Below are 22,770 nucleotides of genomic sequence, written 5' to 3' on the forward strand. Positions count from 1 at the left end.
CTCTACTGCCAAACATATGAAACATACAACATAGATGGATTATGAAAGAATGGAATATATAGAAACACGGTTCAGAAAAACTTATTGTGACATGAGATAGCGTAGGAATCCTATAGTAGCACGCAAGCACACCACAACACTTCAAAACAACTCAGAACTTCAGAAATTCCATTAGCTTCCTGTATTGAAAGTCTGAAATTACAGCATAGCTTCTCCAGAAGAAAAATCAACAACCCCAATAAGTTTATGCGTGGGGATATATATACAATCGTTTTTACAAAATATCTTAACGATGAGTCATTCGCTCAATAACTGTCTTTACCAACTTTCAAAAATAGCAGATACAATAGTTATTGCTGCTTTAAATGGACAATGAATGACTTTCCAGCTCTGTCAGAAATTCTTTGACTTTTGGTGGCAACTGGGTCGGTTGGGTGCTTCGTATTGATTCTGAGTGATACACTCTTTATTGCTTTGTGGTGGTGCGGCTATCTCAGCCCCGTCATCTACATTTGTATTCTTCTGCTTTGGTGGTCAAACTGGACTGTTGAGTTGGCCTTTTTCAACTGCTTTCTTAGTCAAAGAAAACATATATTAACTTTCTGAAATTGCTGACTTTCTGATAAGAATACAAAAATATGGTGATCAATCTATTTTTCACAACAGTGTTTGTATCATGCCCGTCCACCATTCCTGAGTAGGTAATTGGTGCCTTAAGATTATGCCTAAAGTTTCATCTGCCTCAGTATATTTGTAGTAGTTTGGAGGCACTTCAAAAAGATGTCTGATCTCATTTGCAATGAAAAATAAATTCTCTATTTTGTCATAGAGACTTTGCCCAGATGGAGGCCCTGTTCCCTCTGAGGTACTTGCTGCTGCAGTGATTTGATTTGTGGCATATGTGTCTACCCTCTTGCCATAATTTTCATGAGATAGTAACCTTCCTGTACTGGTTACTAAGCTGGGAAGGCCTCTGTTATGCAATGTTGTAATCTTCTCAATGAATCTGTTCACCTCTGTCTGCATTTCTTGGCACCTTCTATCCAATGTTTGTACATGATTTCTCAAAGTGAGCACCCTCTTTACTAGTAAAATGGTATCAGTTATGTTAGTGATACCCATTGCTCCCAGCTGAGGGCCAGTGCGGTTGTTAAGGACATTGATCATCCTATTGGCTATTTCAGGCATATTGCCTAGAGATGCCCTTGCTCTTTGACTCTCTTTTTGGGCCCTGCCTATAAGATCCATATGCTCATGGATGGTTTCAATATATTGCCACTGATTTGTTATAGATTGACCAATATTGGCCCACAGGATTTTCTTGATTTCAACTATAACCTTATCAAGAGAGAGCTCTTTCTCCAGTTCCTTTATTTTCTTCTCAAGAGCCCTTACTTCCCTTGTTTTTTCAGCTACACTTTGCTTGGATTTATCATATTTTTCATTAACTGTGGCCAATTTTTCTTTAGTCTCATTCAATTCTTCCATCTGTGCTTCCAAGGCTTCCAGTTCCTTCATCATGTTCTGCATGCTTAGGCTGGGCCCCTGATCTGGTGTTGTTGCTGGCGCTGATGCTATTGTAGTTGGTGCTGATGTTGAAGGGCCTGCCTCTGATGTTTGTCCTGTGGGAGGACCTGCTGTAGTAGCGGAAAGTGGCACACCTTCAGTGGATGCAGATGTCTGTGCTGGCTGCATTGGTGCCTCACCTTGTCTTGACTTTAGTGCCATCTCTAGTGCACTCTCTGTTTCCATAAATCTTTTGTATAAACTCAAGAGTAAAGCAACTACATCCTGATCCTTCTTTTGTTCTGCCACCTCTCTAGTTTGAGGGTAAAGGGTAGCTGGCAGCTTGATATGCTTTCTCATAGCTGCTACATCTTCATCTCTTTTCTTCAGCAGTGCCTGCACACCCTTAGGGTCCTTTGGATCATGACCCAATTCTATAATGATCTCTTCCAAGGACTTGATTCTGTTGCCTTCTCCAATTCCAGCTGAGCAGCAGTGTTGTGTAGAGAATTTTGTAATTGGTGTGCTTGTTACACTAAAAAATGTCACCATGGCTATTTACAGTTGGTATGGCTCTATCAACAATCATACTACCCTCTTGAGCAAGTCTTATGCCTCTGCTATTCATGTCAAACTCCAAGAAAGAGAGAAAGTCTTTATAAATATGTTTATCTCTGGGTACGCAGGTTCTCTCAAGCCTTGCCTGCGGGTACGCACCTATTGTTCATAAGGTCTGCATCCAAGGATGCTCTGTATCTAAAGGGGCAGGTGCGTCCCTCTGAAAAGGTTAAAATGCGCAAGTTTTATCTTCAAAAACATACTTGTGGTCATTTCTAGAGCATTCTAGAAGGTTGTTTGATGTGTATTGAGCGCCTCCAGATGGTTCATGCACTCCTATCAAAGAGGAACTTATCCCATCAATAAGGGAGTGATCCCATCCAAAGAGGGGACTATCCCATTGATGGTGGACCTGATTAACTTCCTCTTAAGCACTATAAAAAGAGGCATTGGGCCAGAAGGAAAGAGGGTTGAAAGCTATAGATTTCTAAGGGTAAATGCTGCAGGAATTAGGACTCCCATTTAGAAGCTTGTGAGGAGAGATTGTCATCTTTACTTGTTCTATTTGGAGGTGGGTGAGCTTTGTCAAAGTAGAGGAAGACTCTTGTGGACCCTGGAAGGAGCCTGCACAACACCAAGGCTCAGGTTGTAATGGTTCCTTTTGATTACCTTTAATGCAAATTGGTCCATTCTTCTCAATAACTTGTTGTTTATGGGTTATTTCATGTACTCCTTGGTCTATGTGTTGAATATGCTTTGTTTTATGTTATAATCAGGTGCTATTTAATTGTTTGACTGTTGGTGATTGCAGGTTTTGGAGAAAAGGAGGAGCTCATCCAGATCAACAAAGCTTGGACTTCTACAACAACGTTTGGACAAAGGTAAGAACGAAACACTTGATTTCTCATATCATAATGTATGTTTAGAGAAGGATAGCTCCAGTTTGTTTTGTTTGTCATTAGAATGTCTTAGACTTCTAGGAAGGTCAGTTGTGTCCGCACCCTTGACTGATTCCGTGTGACAAATTGGTGACTCCGTTGGGGATAGATTCCATTGATGAGAAGAGTCTTTTCTTTTGTGTGAACTTTGCTTTGAGAAAATTGGTTTATTTTTCTGGTTTTGGCTCTGTGACCTTGTCTCTGGGTGGGTTAGCTTAGGATTAGTTTTATTTTGGGTTTTCTTGAGTTTTTCAGTAGGACGCACCCTCTGAGTGCTGCACAGTGCGTCCCTGGATGCACTTTTGCTGTGTGCACAGAGCGGGCCCGCACCTGTGCTAACGGGTTGCCTGCGTCCCCTGCCAAAATTTGAGAAAATTCCATTTTTTGCCCTTTTTGCTCTTAGATTTTGTTTTTCCTTAGTTTTTTCTGCCCAGATTCTTCAGTCCCTTACCCAGAATCTTCACCTGAACTGATTTCAGTAGCATTGAGTGTTTTAGTGGATTTCGTCGAAGTGTAAGCCCTAGGGTTTGATTTTGAGTAGGTCTTGTAGTGACTTTAGCGGTAGGAGTTGTCAAGCCTTAGATCTCTCTGGTTTTGTCAACATTCTAAGAAGTCAGACCTGTTATAAAGTCTACCTGTAGGAGAAACTTACCATCAAGTTGTCTTTTGGGCCAATTTCGAAGTGCTTGTTGTTTAAGTCTTGAATTCCATTTTACGAAAAAAACAAAAAGATTTGAGTTTTGTTTTGACTAGTCTTTTGATTCTGCATTGGCTGGTCCTTGATTTGATTTTGATCAAGTAAAACATCCTAGAATCATCGTTGTGAGCTTTTGCCTTGTTAGGTTTGCTTAGAGTAATCTCTCTTTTGGTTTTCTTGTGAGTCAAGTTTTCATAGTTTTGTAGCTTTTGAGATTGTTTTTTGTTAAAGATAGGTTTACATGCTTTATTAAAAAGAGAAAATACAAAAACATCTCCTTTGAAAAGTTTTGTTTCAAGTAGTTTTGAAAGTTTTGAAAGAAAAAGAGTTTTTCGTGCAAGTAAAGAGTGGTTATGTTTGTGTGCTTGAAAAGAAAAAGAGAATTGTTTCTTTGATTGTCTTTTCTAAGGAAGTTGTTTTCTCTAAAAAATTGCATTCTCTCAACTCTCTTAGTGAAGAATTTCATTGAAAACGCAAAGTGGCATAAATCATCTTAGGTGCATCTTTGTAGTGGTTGGAGTCGAGTCTACACACCATTGGTTTCACTTCCATTACCTTGTGACTTTAAAGAACAACCATAAAAGTAACGCTTAAAGTAAAATTGAACTAGTAACTTTTATTTTCTAGGGCTCTGAAGCATCAATTTAGATCAGGCTAGTGTCTTGGAGTAGGTGAGTAATTAACTCTCCAAGACAGTAAAACCAAACAAGTAGTCGATCTTGTGATAGAATCAAATCCAATTGTTACATTTACACTCTGGGAAAGCTCCTCTTAAAGGAGAAGCACGAGCTCGTGTCCGAACCAGTGAGGGGATCATTCCCCCCTCGTTGGGAACGACGCCAGACAGTACGTATTACAAACGGTAAACCTCGGATTAACCATTGTCGAGGAGCCAGGGGTCACTTATCGATAAACCTTGGATTACTGTCAAGGAGCCGGTAAGGGGATTGAGCTTGCTACTCTGCCCTTGCGTGCTGTCAGAGTTTAGACTATTCCCCCAGGTGTACTTGTGGCCGTTGGTAACCTTAGTGACCATAATCTCTAGGATTCTACCCAAAGTGACGGTGGAGGGAAGGTCCCACTGTACCTGGAGCAGACGTCGGCTATACTCACTTGGATTTTCTGGCGGGTTCACTTCACTCGAGACGGTTAAAGTGGAGGAACTTGGTCCAGTCTATTCATTAAGCAGGTTGTCGGCGTAACTGTTCCACCCGCCATTTCTATGCTGAATCCAGCGAGGTTGGGCCTAATCACCAACTAGCACTTTTGGTCCAGAAGAATACTGCTTGTGCTTGGTTTGACGCCCTAGATTCTTTAGGCGTGTGATTCAAATTTGTTTGGTTCTTTAGAGACTTTAGGTGGTTTGATTTGAAATTTTATTTTGTTTTCGTGTGTAGTAGTTAAAATTTTTTAGCTGTGGCGGAATTACCGAGACAGTCCCGTAGAATTCGGGGCCAGTCTCCTGAAGTTGTTTCTGTGGCCGAATTGTTGAGAAGATCCCGTAGACTTAGGGGTGAACCTCCTCAAGACGAGTCCAGTCATTTAGAAGGTTTAAAGGTCCTTGTAAATCCTCCTAGTGGCAGTAGAGTAGGTTCACCTGAAGAAGGAGAATCGTCCTTGGTAGTCCATCCAGATTACCAAAGTTTAGAGACAGGTTATAATCCTGAAGCTGTTACAGTTTCTGAGCTTGTTGGTAGTTTTTCGTCTGCTAGTGATATAGGCGAAGAACCAAAAATATCCGAACCTGTTACTCCGACTCCTAGTGTTCCTGATTCACCAAGAATAGAAAGAATTATCACCGAAAATCTTCCTGTTGGTTTGATTGCTATTGAAGAACTTGTTCCAGAGGAAGAAATAGGCGTCTCTGATCCTGAAGATCAAATTACCCTTGATCTAAGGGAGCGTGAATCTATCTTTTACAGTCCTCCTAGAAGTACTACTTGGTACCTTTCGTTAACCAATTATTTAGACAACTTTGGGCTAGGTTTTTCCACACCTCGTACTCCTTTTCCACCTGGAGGTGTTCATACTCCTGTAAATATGTCTGGTCAGTCATCTGTGTTTACGCAAAGTCCTGAATCTTTTTTACATGGTGGTCCTTCTGTTCCTACTGGGTATCAATCTCTTTCTGGTACCTTTGCGGGAGCATCTCCTCAACCCGTTGATCATGGGTTATTAGTTGGAAACAGTGGTAATGTACCATTGAGTGTAGGAGACATTTACATGATGTCAGGTTCAGTTCCCGTTACCCAACCTCAAGGTGGCCAATTGCCGCCTAGGGGGCAACCTCCATTAATTCTTGGGGGGCAACCTCAAGGTACTTCATTCGTGTCTGGGGGGCAACCTCAAGGTCAGTACGCTCCTATGGGGCAATACATACCTCAAGGTCAACCCCAGCCTCAATATGTACCCCAAGGTCAACCTCAGTATCAATATCAACCTCAAGGATGGCAACCTCAAGGATGGCAACCCCAAGGGTATCAACCCCATGGGTATGAACCTCAAGGATACCAACCTCAAGGTCAAGGTCAACCCCAGTACCCATATTTACCTCAAGGTTATCAACCTCAAGGTCAATACTCAGGTCAAGGTTATCAACCACCTCAAGGTCAATCATATGGTCAAGGTATGGGGACTGCCCCTTACAGTTATCAATCCTATCCTCAATCCGGCTATGGATCTCAGTACCCTCAACCTGTTATGGGTCAATACCCTGGAATGTTAGTGTGGGATCCGTCACAGGGTCAACAGATGTTGTAGCCAAGTATACAGTCGGTACCTCAAGCAGGACAACCTGTAGTTTCTGGTCCACCCCAGCAACCACAACCTGTCCAGTCAAGTGTTCAGACCTCTGTAACTTCGGTAGTTACTCAGCCGCCAATTGCACCTAGTACTCCATCTCAAACGGCTGCTGCAACTACCGCCACATCTACCATACTTACTTCTGGAGTATCGACGGCTCCGGTTTCTACTGTCTTTGTAACCACTCCTTAGACATCTATACCGTTGTCTGGATCTACGATTCAAACCACAGTCCAGATGCCTGTAGGCCAACCTGGTATAAGTACGGTTGTTACTACTCAACCTCAATTTGTTCAACCTCCATACCAGGGACAGTATCAACCTGGGCAAGCTGTCCAACAACCGGTTTACCAGTATCAACCGTATCCTGGGTACACTTATCAACAACCTCAGCAACCCCAGTACGGTCCGGTTAATCCTGGTTTTCCAGGAGGATATAATATCCCAAATGCGACTCCTGTTCCTAGTTATCCTGGATATCCTCCTCCTGGGGCCGGTATTGTGACCCAGAGTTTTAGAGATCCTAACCGGCAGTTACCGTTTATCTCAACTTTGGATTTACCAGACTTGACGCGCCTAACGAACGATCCAATTCAATATCTTCCGTTCTGGCCGCCAATGCCAAATAAGTTGCCCAGCGATATACCCAAGTTCGAAGGTAAGTCTGGAGAGGATCCGTCCAATCACGTGATGACTTACCACCTCTAGTGTGCTTCAAATTCCATCTCGAATGATTCGATCCGCTTACGTCTTTTCCAGCGTACACTCATTGTTCTCGCGGCCAAGTGGTACATTGAGTTACCACAGGCCTCTTTTTACAATTTTAGCCAGTTAGCTACCTCGTTCTTAACTCACTTTCAGTTAGCGGTCAAATACGATAACGGTACGGAGTTATTAACTTCACTAAAACAATCAACCTCCACGTATATTTCAGATCACATTCATGAGTGGAGACGTCGAAGAAGGCTAGTGAAAGTTTTTATCCCGGACCAAATCTTAGCTGAATGGTTTGTTAAATCATTATTACCAAGAATTACTGAAGATGTAGCTAAGGCCGGAGTAGTTACTGAGGAGCAAGTCATTGCTTAGGCACAATACCTTGACTTAGTTTACACGCAGTCGGGTACATTACACGAGAAGATTCCGGATCTTCCAAAGTTGAACCAAATCGCTGCTACTCCTTCGGGATCTCATGCCGTTGATGGTATGATTGGTATCGTGAATACAAAGAGCAAGAAGAAGTCTTCCAAGGCTTCAACTACTCCTATTATCACTTTGCCCGATTCCCCGACAGGAGAGTCTTCTCCTGAGCTTACCGCCGATATTCACGCTGTAGAGTCATCTACGGCCAAATCAAAAAACGGTGGAAAGAAGAAAGGAAAGAAGAAGGCTAAAGCAGACAAGGCTCCGAAGGAGAAAAATGAAAAGTCAGAAACCAATGACGAAAAGCGCAAACCTCGATATCCTTGTCTTATTTGTGAAGAGGATCATTTTACGAGAGATTGCCCTCATCGGGCCGAGGTAGTGAAAATAGTCAAAGGTTCTCCCACTCCTGCTGTGTTAAAAAATCCATTTCCGGAGCAGGAGAATAAGATGATAGGTTCTTCCTCAAATGCTAGTGAAGAACCCATTTTGATGATGTCTCATGTGAGGATTGCGACTCGATCGCAAGATTATGGTAGTAAGAATCCTGTTGATGGTAAGGAAGCAGAATCTTCTCACTCTAACCCATCAACCTCAGCTCCTGGTTCCGATCCACTACAGATCGAGAAACCTAACCCAGACTTAGTAATTAAACCGCCCGCCAAGGGTGTACTTGGAAGGTCTGCTTTCAATCCACATGCGAGAGCGGCCCAGAATTACAACATTGCTGAGGACTTAGCTGTTTCACCCTCAGCAATGTCGGCGTTAGAAGTACTGCAATCATGCCCAGCAAAACGAAAATTGCTTTTGTCGGCTATAGGAGCTGTTGACGTTCAGGATCCGAATCTAATGATCTTCGATCTAGAAAATAGTACACCATGACTCCCCCATCAAATGGCTTTCCAAATTCCAGTGATAGTCAAAAATAGGCCTATTCATCGAACTGTGATTGATGAGGGAGCTTCTACGTGTATTATGTCAATTCAATGTTGGAGATCCCTGGGCTCTCCTTCGTTGAACCAATCCCCGACCATCCTTAAGGCCTTTGATGGTCGTGGGTTCCGTCCGTTTGGTATTCTACAGGAATTACCTATAGGGGTAGAAGGTAAAACCGTTAGTCTGGATGTGGAAGTGGTTGATGCCCCTCTAGACTACAACCTTCTTTTGGGTCGAAGTTGGTCATATGCTATGACAGTGGTCGTTTCATCGGTCTTCAGAGTAATTAAGTTTCCACATAATGGTAAGATCGTGACTATTGATCAGCTGACATACTTTTCATCCGACCCAACCTCTTCAAAGAGTATCCAGCATGTCGGTAAGATGACAATCCCTTATAGGGACGTTGGTGTAGGTTTAGTTAAGGATTCCGGTTTACTAGGAACTTTTCCTCTCCCTCCACTCAGCGTAGAACCTTCGTTTGCAACAATTCATATGATTACATCAGAAAACATTATTTATGATGATCCTTGTTATAGACATTTTTGTGCCTCGCAGCATGGAGCATGAAATGTCAATAATTACAGGGATCCTCAGTCCCTAAACATGTTGTTCTTACCCCTAGAAGAACAAGGTCAGCAAACCACAGCACTTCCCATCAGTTCTCCACTGCCAGCTGCCCCACTGAGCAACTGCGCTGAATGTCAACTGCTCCTCCTTGTACCTGCGCTGAAATTCAACTCCAATGAAGGCTACCTGCGTTGGGCGAGATTGGCCAAGTGGCACAGTCATTCTGCAAGGTGTCAATTGCCCAGGAAGCTTCCAAACTGACACTTGGTTCAAGGGATTCGCCCTGTGATGAGTAAGAGGTACTTGATCTCCATGTGTAAGCAAGGATCTCCAAGTGGACTCAAGAACTGAAGTTTAACTGAAGAGGGAGAGGACACAAGGCAGCTTTATGTCAGTCTCAAGCTGACTCATCCTCTCTTCTTCTCTCCTATATATAGAGCTCTTCTATGAGGTCTAAGGGGGCTGGAATTTTGTGCAAAGCAAGGAAGTGTTGTTGGTTTACAGTTAGAGTTATTGGGTGATTGCTTTTATAGAGGTGAAGAGAAGATTTCTTGCTGCTGGGGAGGTGCTGCTGGATTGGAGCCATTGATGGTTGTAACCTTCTCAGAACCCTTTTACTTCTATCAATAAAGCTTTGAATGTTCTCCTATATAGTTGTATTGCATTGATGTATTGTATTTACTTGTATATCTGATTCACTCTAATCCATGCATCAGTTATGAGTACATGTTTCTTGTAGTTTCCCTCTCTTGTTTGTGCAGGATCTTTGTGTAGCTGGGCCAGCAAAGGGAGCAAGAAGCTGGGAACAAGAGACAAAGAGAGAGGACAAGATCGACAAAAGCGAAAGACACCGGTTGGTCAATCTTTTCTTCCTTCTCTGTACTTTCATAAAGGAAAATATCAAAGCTTTACTTTCAGTTGTTGCTAAGGACTGTCACCCTTAGAGTAGGGATAGGGTCATCCGAGTCGGATACTTTTCCCCACAAAAAACTGGCGACTCCACTGGGGAGCCTAGTATCTTGTTGGTGTTTGTAGTATCTTTGCTATTCATTTCCTGAACCAAAGAGTACCAAATCGAAAAGCTTTTGACTATATCAAAAGCGAAGTAGAGGGCCTGCTACTCTTGCTCATTTTCTGAGCAGATTCATGATTTGAAGAGCTGATCTACAAAAGACTCTTGTACTCTTTGTGATAGCTTTTCATCCTCTTGATCATCCCTTAGCTTGTACTTGACCTATAGCTTTTTATTTCAGCAAAAACAGTGCATTTTTGAGCTTTTTATGACCCGGAAATCCTTGTAAACGCAACTCTCGTGTCTCAGTGCAGGCTGTCCACAGGCAGTCTGCATTTCAGCGCAGGTACTCCCTTCGGGAACTGCGCTGAGAGTCAATTTGACAGACCAGAGCCTGCGCTGATCCAGTTAGGCTATGTCTTCCTGAGGTTTCCCACTGTGTCTTAGCCCTGTTTTCACTGTTATTTTGTTGCTGATTGCTTGTCATTGTACTTGCTGTAAACCAACTTTCCTTGACATTATTCCGCCTCAGTTGTGTGATGAAACTGTGATTGTTCTTTCAGTACTTCTTACTTCAGTTACAATTTCCCATTGTGAAAAGCAAACCAGTATAGCTGTGGCCTCTTAGATCTTGAACTGTAAAAGTGTCTTTGTGATCTTAAGAGCTAGTTTTATTACTGTTCATGGTTGTTTGAGTTTGTTTGTTTTTCATTTTATGGTTTGAATCTATACATTTCCAGTGTCTAAACAAGTCTATCTTAAGGTGTCTTTTGATTTTGGACAAGCTTGTTTACTTTTGCTTGAAATTAGATTCAAAGTTATACAACAGTTTCCTTTCTGTCTTACATCAACATTAAGGATAACGAAAAGAAATACATGCATTGTGCATTTTGCATTTGACTGTGTGCTTGACGATTTAGGAAAATTTGCATTTTAGTGTGTGTTCTATGATCTGTGCGAAAAGTTGTGTCTTTCTTTTCCCTCAGTAGATTAAGGTTTTCAAAGTTGAAAGATTGAAAAGTTTTGCTTCTCATCTTAGATTGCATTTAGGAAATTGTATATATACATCTCGTGGTGATCCTTAAAGGCAAACTTCTAAGCAAGATCAACATTAAAATAAACCCAATTTACATAACAACGCTTTGTAACATAACGCAAACATCTAGAGGTCTAGGTAGAGATGTGTTCTGGCGTCGTTAAACATAGTGACTGTCGATCTCTACGAAGGTGGGTGATTCCTCCTGAGAGTCGGTGGCACTAATACGGACTTGTGCTCCCGCGTACCGTCGCGTATATTGGGAGACCCCTATAGGCAATTATCCTTTATCCATAGGAAGCCGTGTCGATCACCCTACTGATCGCGATGCAGTGAACGCAGCATTCACGAAGATCGACCACCCGTACCGTAAAACGTATTCTGTGGTTTCGCGAAAGGTTTGGCACACCCTCTGCCTAGATCTCCAGAGCAGTTTCTTTTGGCCTTTTTCAAACTCTATAACTGAAAAATTCCAACCGAGCATTTGTCACTTCGGGCTCGCTAATACATCGAAGGCGACTAGAGTCATCTTTAGCTTTTTCTCGACTCTTAAAACATGAAAAAGCAAGTTTGTGTCTAAAAGCGTCGTTAATAAAATTTATTTTAAGCGGAACAAAATCACCTGTTATTCCCACGTTGATCTTTCAGTTGAAAAGTATGGAACCCACTAACCAAGGAAACAACCTTGGCGGAGGTCCAAATCCCTTCTCCTCTTGGGGAGATGTTGGTGCGCCTCATATGGCAACATTGTCACTTCCAGGATTGACAATTGGCCTACCTGTATGGCTCTTTTCAACTAATGTAGTCCAGATCGCCACTAATCCTGAACAGTCGAATCAACAGTCAGAACAGTCTACAACTACCCACCAGCCTTCCACTTCTTACAATACTTCCTCTGATCCTTCATCTTTGCAAGGTAGAGCTGGCAAAAGTCAGCCTCCCAAGGAGAAGAAGGAAAAGAAGAAGAGAGAAAAGAAGCAGAAGGAGCCTATGGCGAAGGCAACTGGGGGCAAGCAGGAGACAGCTGACAAAAACCCACACACTGCACCGACCGGGCCTAAATCTCCATGTGTCATTTGCAAAGGGAACCACTTCCATCGTGATTGTCCTTGTATTCCCCGGATACTAAGGGACTGGTCCCCAAGGTTGCACAATCCGGTAGCATCAACCTCTGATAGTCATGTTGATTGCAGTCCATCAACTACCGAGAGTGAAGGACGAAGAGGGAGACCAAGATCACCCTGTGTATTGTGTGAAGGCAAGCATGCCATCCACAAATGTCCATTCTTAGATGAGGCAAAGAGAGTTTTGGAAGATCGTCCGGTTTCACCGTTACGACTTCCTCCTGGATACCAAAAACTCGCGCCTAATCCCTTGATAGTTGAAAATCCAGCCGACCCGCCCAAGTGGTCAGCTGAAGTGTCGGTCATTGAGAATGAACCTACTGAATCCAGACCAGACGAAAGTCTTAAGGTTGATACAGTAGTTGACCCGGCTCTTCCTTCAGAGGTTTCATCATCCAATGACTCTGTCATTGAAGACCCATCTTCAAATGACACCGTCGCCGAAGAGTCATCTTCATGCGACACCCTCACTGAAGAGAATAAGGATGACACCATCTAGGTTCTTTTCATCAGCACCGACTCTGATGAGCGTCAGGGCAATGCGCCCATTCCTTTATCGCAGGAGGGAACATCATCAGGGTCATACCCGGCCGTATATTCGGTCCCACCACCAAGCAACCTGGTTGTATCCTTTGATTGGAATCAACTAGGCAGACCCCGGTTACCAGCCAGCATACCATTCAGAATCATTGTCCAGATCTATAGAATGATTATGGCTGGTACTATCATTGATGAAGGGGCGTCTGTGAGTATCCTTTCCTCTATTGCTTGGAAAGCACTGGGTTCCCCGGCGCTTTTACCTGAGTTAAGAAATCTCTCAGGTTTTGATAAAGGAACCAGTCGACCATTAGGAATCCTCCCCAATGTACCTGTTACATTGAAAGGGAAGACCGTTAATATGAACGTGTTGGTCGTCCAAGGACCCTTGGATTATAACCTACTCCTTGGACGGGACTATATTTATTGCATGGGAGCGATAGTCTCCTCACTCTTTAGAGTAATGTGTTTTCCACACGAAGGAAGGATGGTCAAGCTCGTAGACCAACTTTCATTCCCGGGATCTCACATCGCAAATAGTCAAATACTAATCCTAAATGGTCTGTTCACTCAAGATACGCCTCCACCCCCAGTCCTCCTTCCCGATGAGTGTGAGTGATTCGGAAAGAAAGACTAGGACCCAGGGGGCATGCACCCTGGTCTGCTTCGGGCAGAAGAAACCCTGGGTATAAGGTAAAATTTCCGCAGAAGAATATGACTAGTCCGTACCCTATCCGTGGATGGAAGAGGGGTTGTTCTGGAATAGTATTATTTTGTTAAAGTTATGTGTTTGACAAAAGAGTCATTCACCTTTGTCTAAATAAGTGGGCACTGCCCAAGTAGGAATTCCCTTATTGTAACAAGTAGTAACCATCTTTGGGGAAAAGCAAGCCTCACCCATTCAAACAAATGTTTTGAAGGATAAGTAGGGGCAGCCTCCAGAGAAGGAGACTATATTGTTGTGACAGAGGGTAACCATCTTTGAGTAAACCCAATGATAGACATCGTCGAAGAAAGAGATTGATTTGCGGCAGCAAATAGAACCCTCTTCGGATAATAAGTAAGAGATGGCGGTATCTCGAAATTATACTTTATACCTGGGGGCATGCAAACTTTTGGAATGTGAGCGAGGGACGACTATTTATTTTTTAAATTTTTAGGTCCTCCCTTTAAACCTGTAGGTCTAACCCTTTAAACTCGTAGGATTAGCCGATTCCGACCTTGCATGAAGAAAGCCTGTGGGGCAAAGGTAAAAACTTGCCAAAATTGGAGCATAGCTTCGTGAGATAAAGCTCCTTAAAAAATAGCTATCTCACAGGAGGCGTTCTTATTATGACTGGTATATCGAGCAGTTTTAGCACATAGTTCATGCTCGTTAAAAAATAAACGCAAGATCCGAGCAGTTTTAGCGCATAGTTCATGCTCGTTAAAAAATAAACATAAGTTTATGAGCAGGCTTCCTTTCAGAGTTCAAGCTCATTCAGAAAAAATGAACCAGTAAATAACCTTTTGAGATCGTAAATTCATCAGCCATAAAAGCCTTGGTCGTGTTTGTGCACCGTCACCTCCACTGTTCATTTGGCCGATCATTCACCTCCATTTGTGTGTTTACCTCTTTTGAGAAACAGTTGCGAAGAGTGATTTCACCTAGCCATCCTTGTGACACTGCCGTGATTGGAAAATTCCAACCTGTACTTGGAATCTGCTGCTATCCCTGTTTATCACTCGTTCCTCAAAAGACGAGTCTTCTTTGAGCTCTTTTCACTGACTCGTAAAATATGAAAAGTTTGCCGAGTTTTGGCCTTCCAGCTCGTTAAACGACCGGAAGAGTTATTCCTCCTCTAGATTTTAATCTTTTTGGACCTGAGGGATTATTGCACAAAAAGATCGAGCGCTTGTCTTGTTCGGCTCGTTAAAAGTACCGAACACCCATCCCTTCTGTATTGTTTTATACTTTTTTGGACTTAAGGGATTAGCTGACGAAAAAGGAATTATGGAGTTAACTTTCTGTACCTTTTCAGACTCTCTAAAAATGAAAAGGACCGAGTTATCCTTGTCGTTAGACTCGTTAAAATGATTAAATAGCGACAAACTTGTCTTTAGACGAGAACGAGTTTCCCTATCGCTAAGCTCGTTAAATCATAGCGATGGGCTTGCCCGAAGGGCAGGTTATAGAACAAGCATATGTTATCCTCCTCAAGCTTGACAAAAATAAAGAGGTACTGGTCAGAAATGACTGGGGAAAAATTGGGAGAACATCAAAGTTTAATGGTAGCAAGTCACTCTTGAACATGACACTTTTTCTTCCGTACCACATCGGGTTGGGTTGTTTCATTCACTGGTCTCATCACCATGGTCTTCGCCAAACCATCCACATTTTGGGGTAATGCTACCGATCCATCGCATCAGTGTCGTTATATGTTCAAGAGAGGTCATTCTGAAAGTGTCAACCGTGTCCCATCCACTGCCATACATTATCCTTCATCCATTCATGATCGCCACCCTGAATCATATGTCACAGTTTGTTTTCACCTCCACTAAAATCATTAGCTCCGTTCCATGTCATTGATGTGGGATTCATTAAGGCCCTCCTTTGACGGATCGCTTCTTGTCGACTTCAGCTCATTATCCAAGAAGTTGATCTAGGAACACCCCCATCAGTACTTTGAAGCTTGCATGCCTCAATGGCAAGTTTCTCACTTCCGGCGACAGGTATACATCAATGACCTTCGACCAGAAGATTTTGCGTGGCGTTCGACGCCAAGTCCTTTATTCACGCCACGTGAATTGTACTGCAGTACCTTGAGGGTCATTATCATTATCGGTGATTCCTCTCGCGCTTGTTAACGGTTTTCATCATTGACCGGTAATCAAGCGATGTCTTTCCAAGTTCGACTTCAGCGCAATTCTCACATGGATCGACTTGTACTTAGAGTGAAGATCGAACGAGTTTGAATACCCCGGATCTAGTTTCATCCATCTGGGCTGCGATATATATTCAGGAAATATAAAAGCATTTTTCATGTACATCATTGCAGCAGATGATCATCCTATTCAAAGGATGATAATTTCAGCAGAAAATTATCAGTCTACCATCAGACGATCGTCTGTTCTATGTACCAAAATGTATTTATAAAGCTGAGCATGGGAATGCCCGCCTCAGCTAGATCATGAAAACAGAATGAAAAAAAATGTATTGTATTGTATTGTATTACAGGGCGCCTCCTCAGCACTGGAATGAACTTCGGACCCTCTAGATAAAGCATTTCACCCGATAAACGGCCTCATACTTTAGGGGGCAACTGTTATAGACATTTTTGTGCCTCGCAGCATGGAGCATGAAATGTCAATAATTACAGGGATCCTCAGTCCCTAAACATGTTGTTCTTACCCCTAGAAGAACAAGGTCAGCAAACCACAACACTTCCCATCATTTCTCCACCTGAAAGCACTCAAAAACAGGCTATTTTTGGATCATGTCAGCTGCCCCACTGAGCAACTGCATTGAATGTCAACTGCTCCTCCTTGTACCTGCGCTGAAAGTCAACTCCAATGAAGGCTACCTGCGCTGGGCGAGATTGGCCAAGTGGCACAGTCATTCTGCAAGGTGTCAATTGCCCAGGAAGCTTCCAAACTGACACTTGGTTCAAGGGATTCGCCCTGTGATGAGTAAGAGGTACTTGATCTCCATGTGTAAGCAAGGATCTCCAAGTGGACTCAAGAACTGAAGTTTAACTGAAGAGGGAGAGGACACAAGGCAGCTTTATGTCAGTCTCAAGCTGACTCATACTCTCTTCTTCTCTCCTATATATAGAGCTCTTCTATGAGGTCTAAGGGGGCTGGAATTTTGTGCAAAGCAAGGAAGTGTTGTTGGTTTACGGTTAGAGTTATTGGGTGATTGCTTTTATAGAGGTGAAGAGAAGATTTCTTGCTGCTGGGGAGGTGCTGCTGGATTGGAGCCATTGATGGTTGTAACCTTCTCAGAACCCTTTTACTTCTATCAATAAAGCTTTGAATGTTCTCCTATATATTTGTATTGCATTGATGTATTGTATTTACTTGTATATCTGATTCACTCTAATCCATGCATCAGTTATGAGTACATGTTTCTTGTAGTTTCCCTCTCTTGTTTGTGCAGGATCTTTGTGTAGCTGGGCCGGCAAAGGGAGCAAGAAGCTGGGAACAAGAGACAAAGAGAGAGGACAGGATCGACAAAAGCGAAAGACACCGGTTGGTCAATCTTTTCTTCCTTCTCTGTACTTTCATAAAGGAAAATATAAAAGCTTTACTTTCAGTTGTTGCTAAGGACTGTCACCCTTAGAGTAGGGATAGGGTCATCCGAGTCGGATACTTTTCCCCACAACAATCCTTGGTATGTCCCATCTGACTCTGAGATAGACTCATTCGGTAATGCTATGCCCTTGAGTCCATATGAAATTGCTTATGAAGCTCTCATGTCTTTTACCGACTTTCATTCAACCGATCTTGACCAAATGAATGTGGTCAGTGAAGAATCACTTTTCACCTCAACCTTAGAATGGATAGTGTTTCCCGAAGTCGTGTCATCTGACGAACAACTTCGCGAAATCCTAAGTGTAGAAGATCTACCATGGGAAGATCTCCATCACAGATCTTCGTTTTTACCTAAGGATGATGCATTTGAAAATGATTTTTCATCTATCTTTACCGCTGAATATGTCAAAGACGCTCAGGATCCAACGAAACATTCTGATTCAGAGTTGAATTTAGGGAATATTTCTCGTACTATTCCCATTGATATTTCAGTGAAACCTGGAATTGAGGAGAACATTCATATAGGTGCCTCATGTACAGAAGAAGAAATCCAAACTTACAAGGCCCTATTCCAAGAATTCCGCGATGTGTTTGCATGGTCTTACGAGGAAATGTCGGGAATCGATCCTGCCATTGTTGTTCATGAAATCAAAACCTACCCGGATGCTAAACCCATCCGGCAACGGTTGCGTCAGATTCACCCTCGAAAAGCGGCTGCGATTAAAGCAGAAGTCGAAAAGCTGTTGAAAGCAGGTTTCATTTATCCGATCCCGTTAACGGATTGGGTATCGAATATTGTTCCGGTCAACAAGAAACAAGGAACAATAAGAATCTGTATCAACTATAGGGATATCAATCGAGCTTGTCCAAAAGACAACTATCCTACGCCTTATATCGATCAAATTATTGATGATTGTGCCGGAAGTGAAATGTTTTCCTTTATGGATGGTTTTTCGGGCTATAATCAAATCAATATTCTACCTGCCGACCAACCAAAAACGACATTCATTTGTCCATGGGGGACATTTGCTTATTGCAAATTACCTTTTGGGCTTAAGAATGCCGGGGCCACTTTTCAACGGGCGATGTCTTACGCATTTCACGACATCAAGCACATTGTGCAACCGTATCTCGATGATTTGCCTGCTCATTCTTTACGTCGAGCGGATCACCTTGACGACTTACGAGCAATCTTTATGAGGTGTAGGCATTATCGAATTCAGTTGAATCCCCACAAGTGTGTTTTCTATATAGAAATAGCTCAATTGCTGGGATTTGTTGTTTCAAAAGCCGGCATTCACATCGATCCCTCGAAAGTCGAGGCGATCATCAAATTGCGTCCTCCTTCAAGTTTGCGCCAACTCCAAAGTTTGCAGGGGAAAGCGAACTTTTTACGTCGATTCATCCCAAACTACGCCGAGCTCACTAAAGGTTTTACACGGTTGTTGAAACAGAACGTTCAATTCTTTTGGGACGAGATTGCCACAATCTTTTGATGCACTTAAACACGCGTTGACCCATGCACCGTTGTTGCATCCTCCCAACTACAACCAGGACTACTTCTTATACCTCGCAGCTTCATATTCCACCATTGGAATGGTGTTAGTTCAAGAATATGAATTCGAAGCGGAACATGTGATATACTATCTCAGTCGAACCTTAAATCCTATTGAGCTAAAATATTCGCATGTGGAGAAATTGGCCCTGGCAGCCGTTCAAGCTGTCCAGCGTTTTCGTCACTACATTCTTCTCCGTAAAACTAAAGTTATTTCGGATTGCAACCCTATGATTTACATTTTGACAAAACAATTGCTAGGGGGCAAGTACTCTAAATGGATCGTTATCCTGCAAGAGTTCGACTTGGAGTTTGAGAAGTCCAAGTCTAAGAAATCCTTAGTTTTTGCGGAATTGATGTGTGATTTCCCGCGTACTGACACAGAGACTGTGGCAGAAGAGTCCATTGCAGACGAATCTTTGTTTCTTATCAGTACTTTAGATCCGTGGTTCGGGGATATAATCATCTATCTCCAAACCCAAACCTTTCGGCCTGAAGCTTCAAAAGCGGAACGTCGAAAAATTAGGTTTCAATCCCAGCAATACAAAATTATTGGAGATACACTTTATCGCCGGGGGGCATACTTAGTTTTTCGACGTTTTCTAACTCACGAAGAGGCTGAGAGAGTTTTGAATGATTGTCACTCTAGAGCATGTGGCGGTCATATGTCTGGGTATGCCACAGCTCAGAAGGTGTTGCGCGCTGGTTACTTCTGGCCATCTATGTTTAAAGATTGTATCATTGCAGTCCGGAAGTGCCACAACTGCCAAGTGTTTGATCAAAAGACGCGCGCACCATCTGCTCCTCTCCACCCTATAATTACCGTTGGTCCATTCGCCAAATGGGGTATCGACTTTATTACTTGTAACCCTCACTCGGCCGGGGGGCATGCGTATATCATCCTCGCGGTTGATTATTTCACTAAATGGGCCGAGGCGATGCCTACATTCGACGCAAGCGGCAAAACAGCTGCAGTTTTCATATTCAATCATATAATAACTAGGTTTGGTGTCCCACAAGCAATTATTACTGACCATGGGAGCCATTTTCGAAACACCATGATGACTGAACTTACAAGCCAGCTTGGTTTCCGCCATGACAGCTCTACTCCTTATTATCCGCAAGCCAACGGTTTGGTTGAGTCTATCAACAAAGTTCTGGTTATCATGATCCGACGAACCATTGGTATTCATCGGTCGAATTGGCACAACATGTTATTTTCGGCGCTATGGGCATACCGAAGCTCAGTGAAAACCTCAACAGGGTTCACTCCTTTCCAGCTAGTTTATGGCTTAGAAGCAGTGTTACCCATTGAATGTGAAATCCCATCACTTCAAATGGCTGTTGAATTACTTCCAGCTACTTCCGAAGAGGAGAAACGTTTATTGTACTTAGCCAAATTAGATGAGACTCGACGTGACGCTGCATTGGCAATCGAGGCTCACGCGAAGCGAATGAAAGCTTAGTATGATAGAAATGTGACCCCTCGAAGTTTTTCGGAGGGAGACCTAGTGCTTTTATATGATCAAGCTAACGATAAGCTAGGTGCTGGAAAATTCGTTCCTATGTGGCATGGACCTTATATTGTAAAGCGAAAGCTAGCAAAAGGGGCTTATGAGCTGGTAGATTTTGATGGGGACTCTTTGGATAAACCCAGAAATGGACTTTACCTAAAGAGGTATTATGCTTAAATGGTGGGTATGGAGAATTTTTAGTTAGGTTAGGTTTTCTTTCTAGCTAGTATGATTGTTAGTTAGTCAGTGTGCTTAGCTTAGTGAGTGTGTTTTTCGTCGTTATTCTGGCTTATCTTGGTTTTGCTCTTGATATTGTAGATGTCGACGCCCCTCCAAACATACATTAGATTTGTTGATGGTGCTTTTCGTAGTACACGGAATATCTCTTCCGCAGCTTGGGTTATCTATTCACCCTCTGACGAGTTAGTTTCTATGCATGGGGTAAGCCTCGGTCAAACAACGAATAACATTGCAGAATACAGTGCAGTGGTTGAATTATTATCCGAATCTATTTCATTTGGAATTCGATGTTTGATAGTGAGGTTAGATTCTGAACTTGTTGTATTACAGCTTAATAGAGTTTATGCCATTAGAAATCCTGTGTTATTAAGGTTGTTTTTGAGAGTGCGTCTCTTGGAACGTGAATTTGATTACATTGAATATCAGCATATTCCAAGGTCCTTGAATACATTAGCAGATGCAATTTCTTCTCGAGTGTTGGACAGACATTTACGATAATCATGCAAGTAAATTTAAAAACATTTCATCATACATGTTAAACAAGATAACCGGTAATAGTGATATATATAGATAGGAGTGTGTCAAAAAATATACATCGTCTTCGATCATAGGTTGAAAAACACCTTATGATCGGCAAAATGATAAGTACAAAAAAGTCAAAAATGTCACATGTGTCCACAAAGTGACTAGCCAGTCACTGGTGGTGCTCCCTATACGACACCACTGCACGGGCTACCTTGCGCAAAAATCTCCTCAATGGTCCAGGGACCGCGACTACGTAGCGCTGAAGTCTGATAGGAATATAATCCATAGTAGTCTCCGATATATCCGCCGTCAGACGTTGTAGATCATGCTCCAACTCAGTCAGTACCTCTGCAGCCGCCGTGTCCTGTGGGGCCGATACTGGTGCAACTGGATGTCTCCTCTCGAAAGGCCGGAGGTTGGCTGGACGCTGTGGACCAACATCTGCATTTTGAAAATTTTACTGTCAGTTTGAGACGATATATATAAAAACAAAAAAAAAAAATTACATAATTTGAAAAACTCGTGAAAAATAAAGTACCTCTGTCATCCCATTGTTCTCCCTGTGGAAGAACCATGTCCGGATCACCTCGAAAATCTATTCCGGCATACGGAAAGTCCTGAATCGCGAACACCTGGTCCTCTAACCAGTGAAAATAACTGTCAGTGAATCGAACAACTGCCGCACCCTCGTCCGGATGCCGGGCCATCACTGCAACCCATCGTACCAGCTTTGGCTCCTGAGGACCCGAAATATCAACAGTGAGATGCTGAGGGATCAGCATTGGAATCCTCTATAGGGAAAAGCTCACGACTATAGGCCCATATCCAAAGGTTTTTAGTCTGCCGGTCTTTGCCTTGGTCAGTTGGGCTTTCAAGTTAGCCAACATCGCATCACACCAGTTGAAAATGGTGCCTTGGAGATAATCAATTGCCATCCGAAATTGAGACCCAATAGCAATATGTAAAGTGGCTGAGCCACAAATCCTGGTCACAGTGAAAGCTAAGACCATGAGTTCACGCTGAGAGACATATTTGATCTCTATGCCTTTCTTATGCTCTCGATCAGGTAGGCACCAATCTGCTCGGAGACTATCAAGGGATTGGCCACCCGGCCTAGTCCCAGCCAGATTGAGTTGCTCACCTCTGTTCGGCAAGCCAGTGAGAAAGTAAATGTCAGCAGGCTCTATCTCGAGTTGTTTCCCGTCGATATAAAAGCATTGCTCTTGAACATTCCATCTCTCAACCAGCCACTCCAAGAATCTTACCTGAGCTCTCATGCCAGGTATGGCCCAGTATTTGTATAATCCACATACTCTTAGGGCATCGAGGGAGGGTTGATGATTGATTGCAGCTTCATCAACCTCCTCATGCTCTCTTTCTCTCCAATCTAGCATGATAAGTGCCCTACACATGAACAAACAGGCATTAAAATAATTTTTGGGAAATTTCAATGGTTAAATTGGGAGTTTGGGGTTTCAAAACCCGCGTTTTGCGGAGGACGCACCCCGCGTTTGACGCACAGTGCGCCGGGACGTAGGTGGCCTGAAGGTAACTTGCGTCCCCCGACCTTTTCCCTGTGTAGGAAAAAGTCGAGGGATGCAGGCCAGCCTATAGATAACCTGCGTCCCCCGCAGGGCGGTTTCCAAAACCCAAAACCCCCCAAAAATAAAAAATGAAACCTAAAACAAAATTCTAAATGGATGAAATTGACAAGGAGAATGTTGTGAAATACCTGGAAGAGACGGCGTTCGATTCTAACGGTCGGATTTTCCGCAGCGACCACG

This window comes from Pinus tabuliformis, chromosome 7 (assembly GCF_031772625.1).
Source record: "Pinus tabuliformis cultivar Carrire ecotype Pingquan chromosome 7, CPIR1, whole genome shotgun sequence".
Lineage (NCBI taxonomy): Eukaryota > Viridiplantae > Streptophyta > Pinopsida > Pinales > Pinaceae > Pinus > Pinus tabuliformis.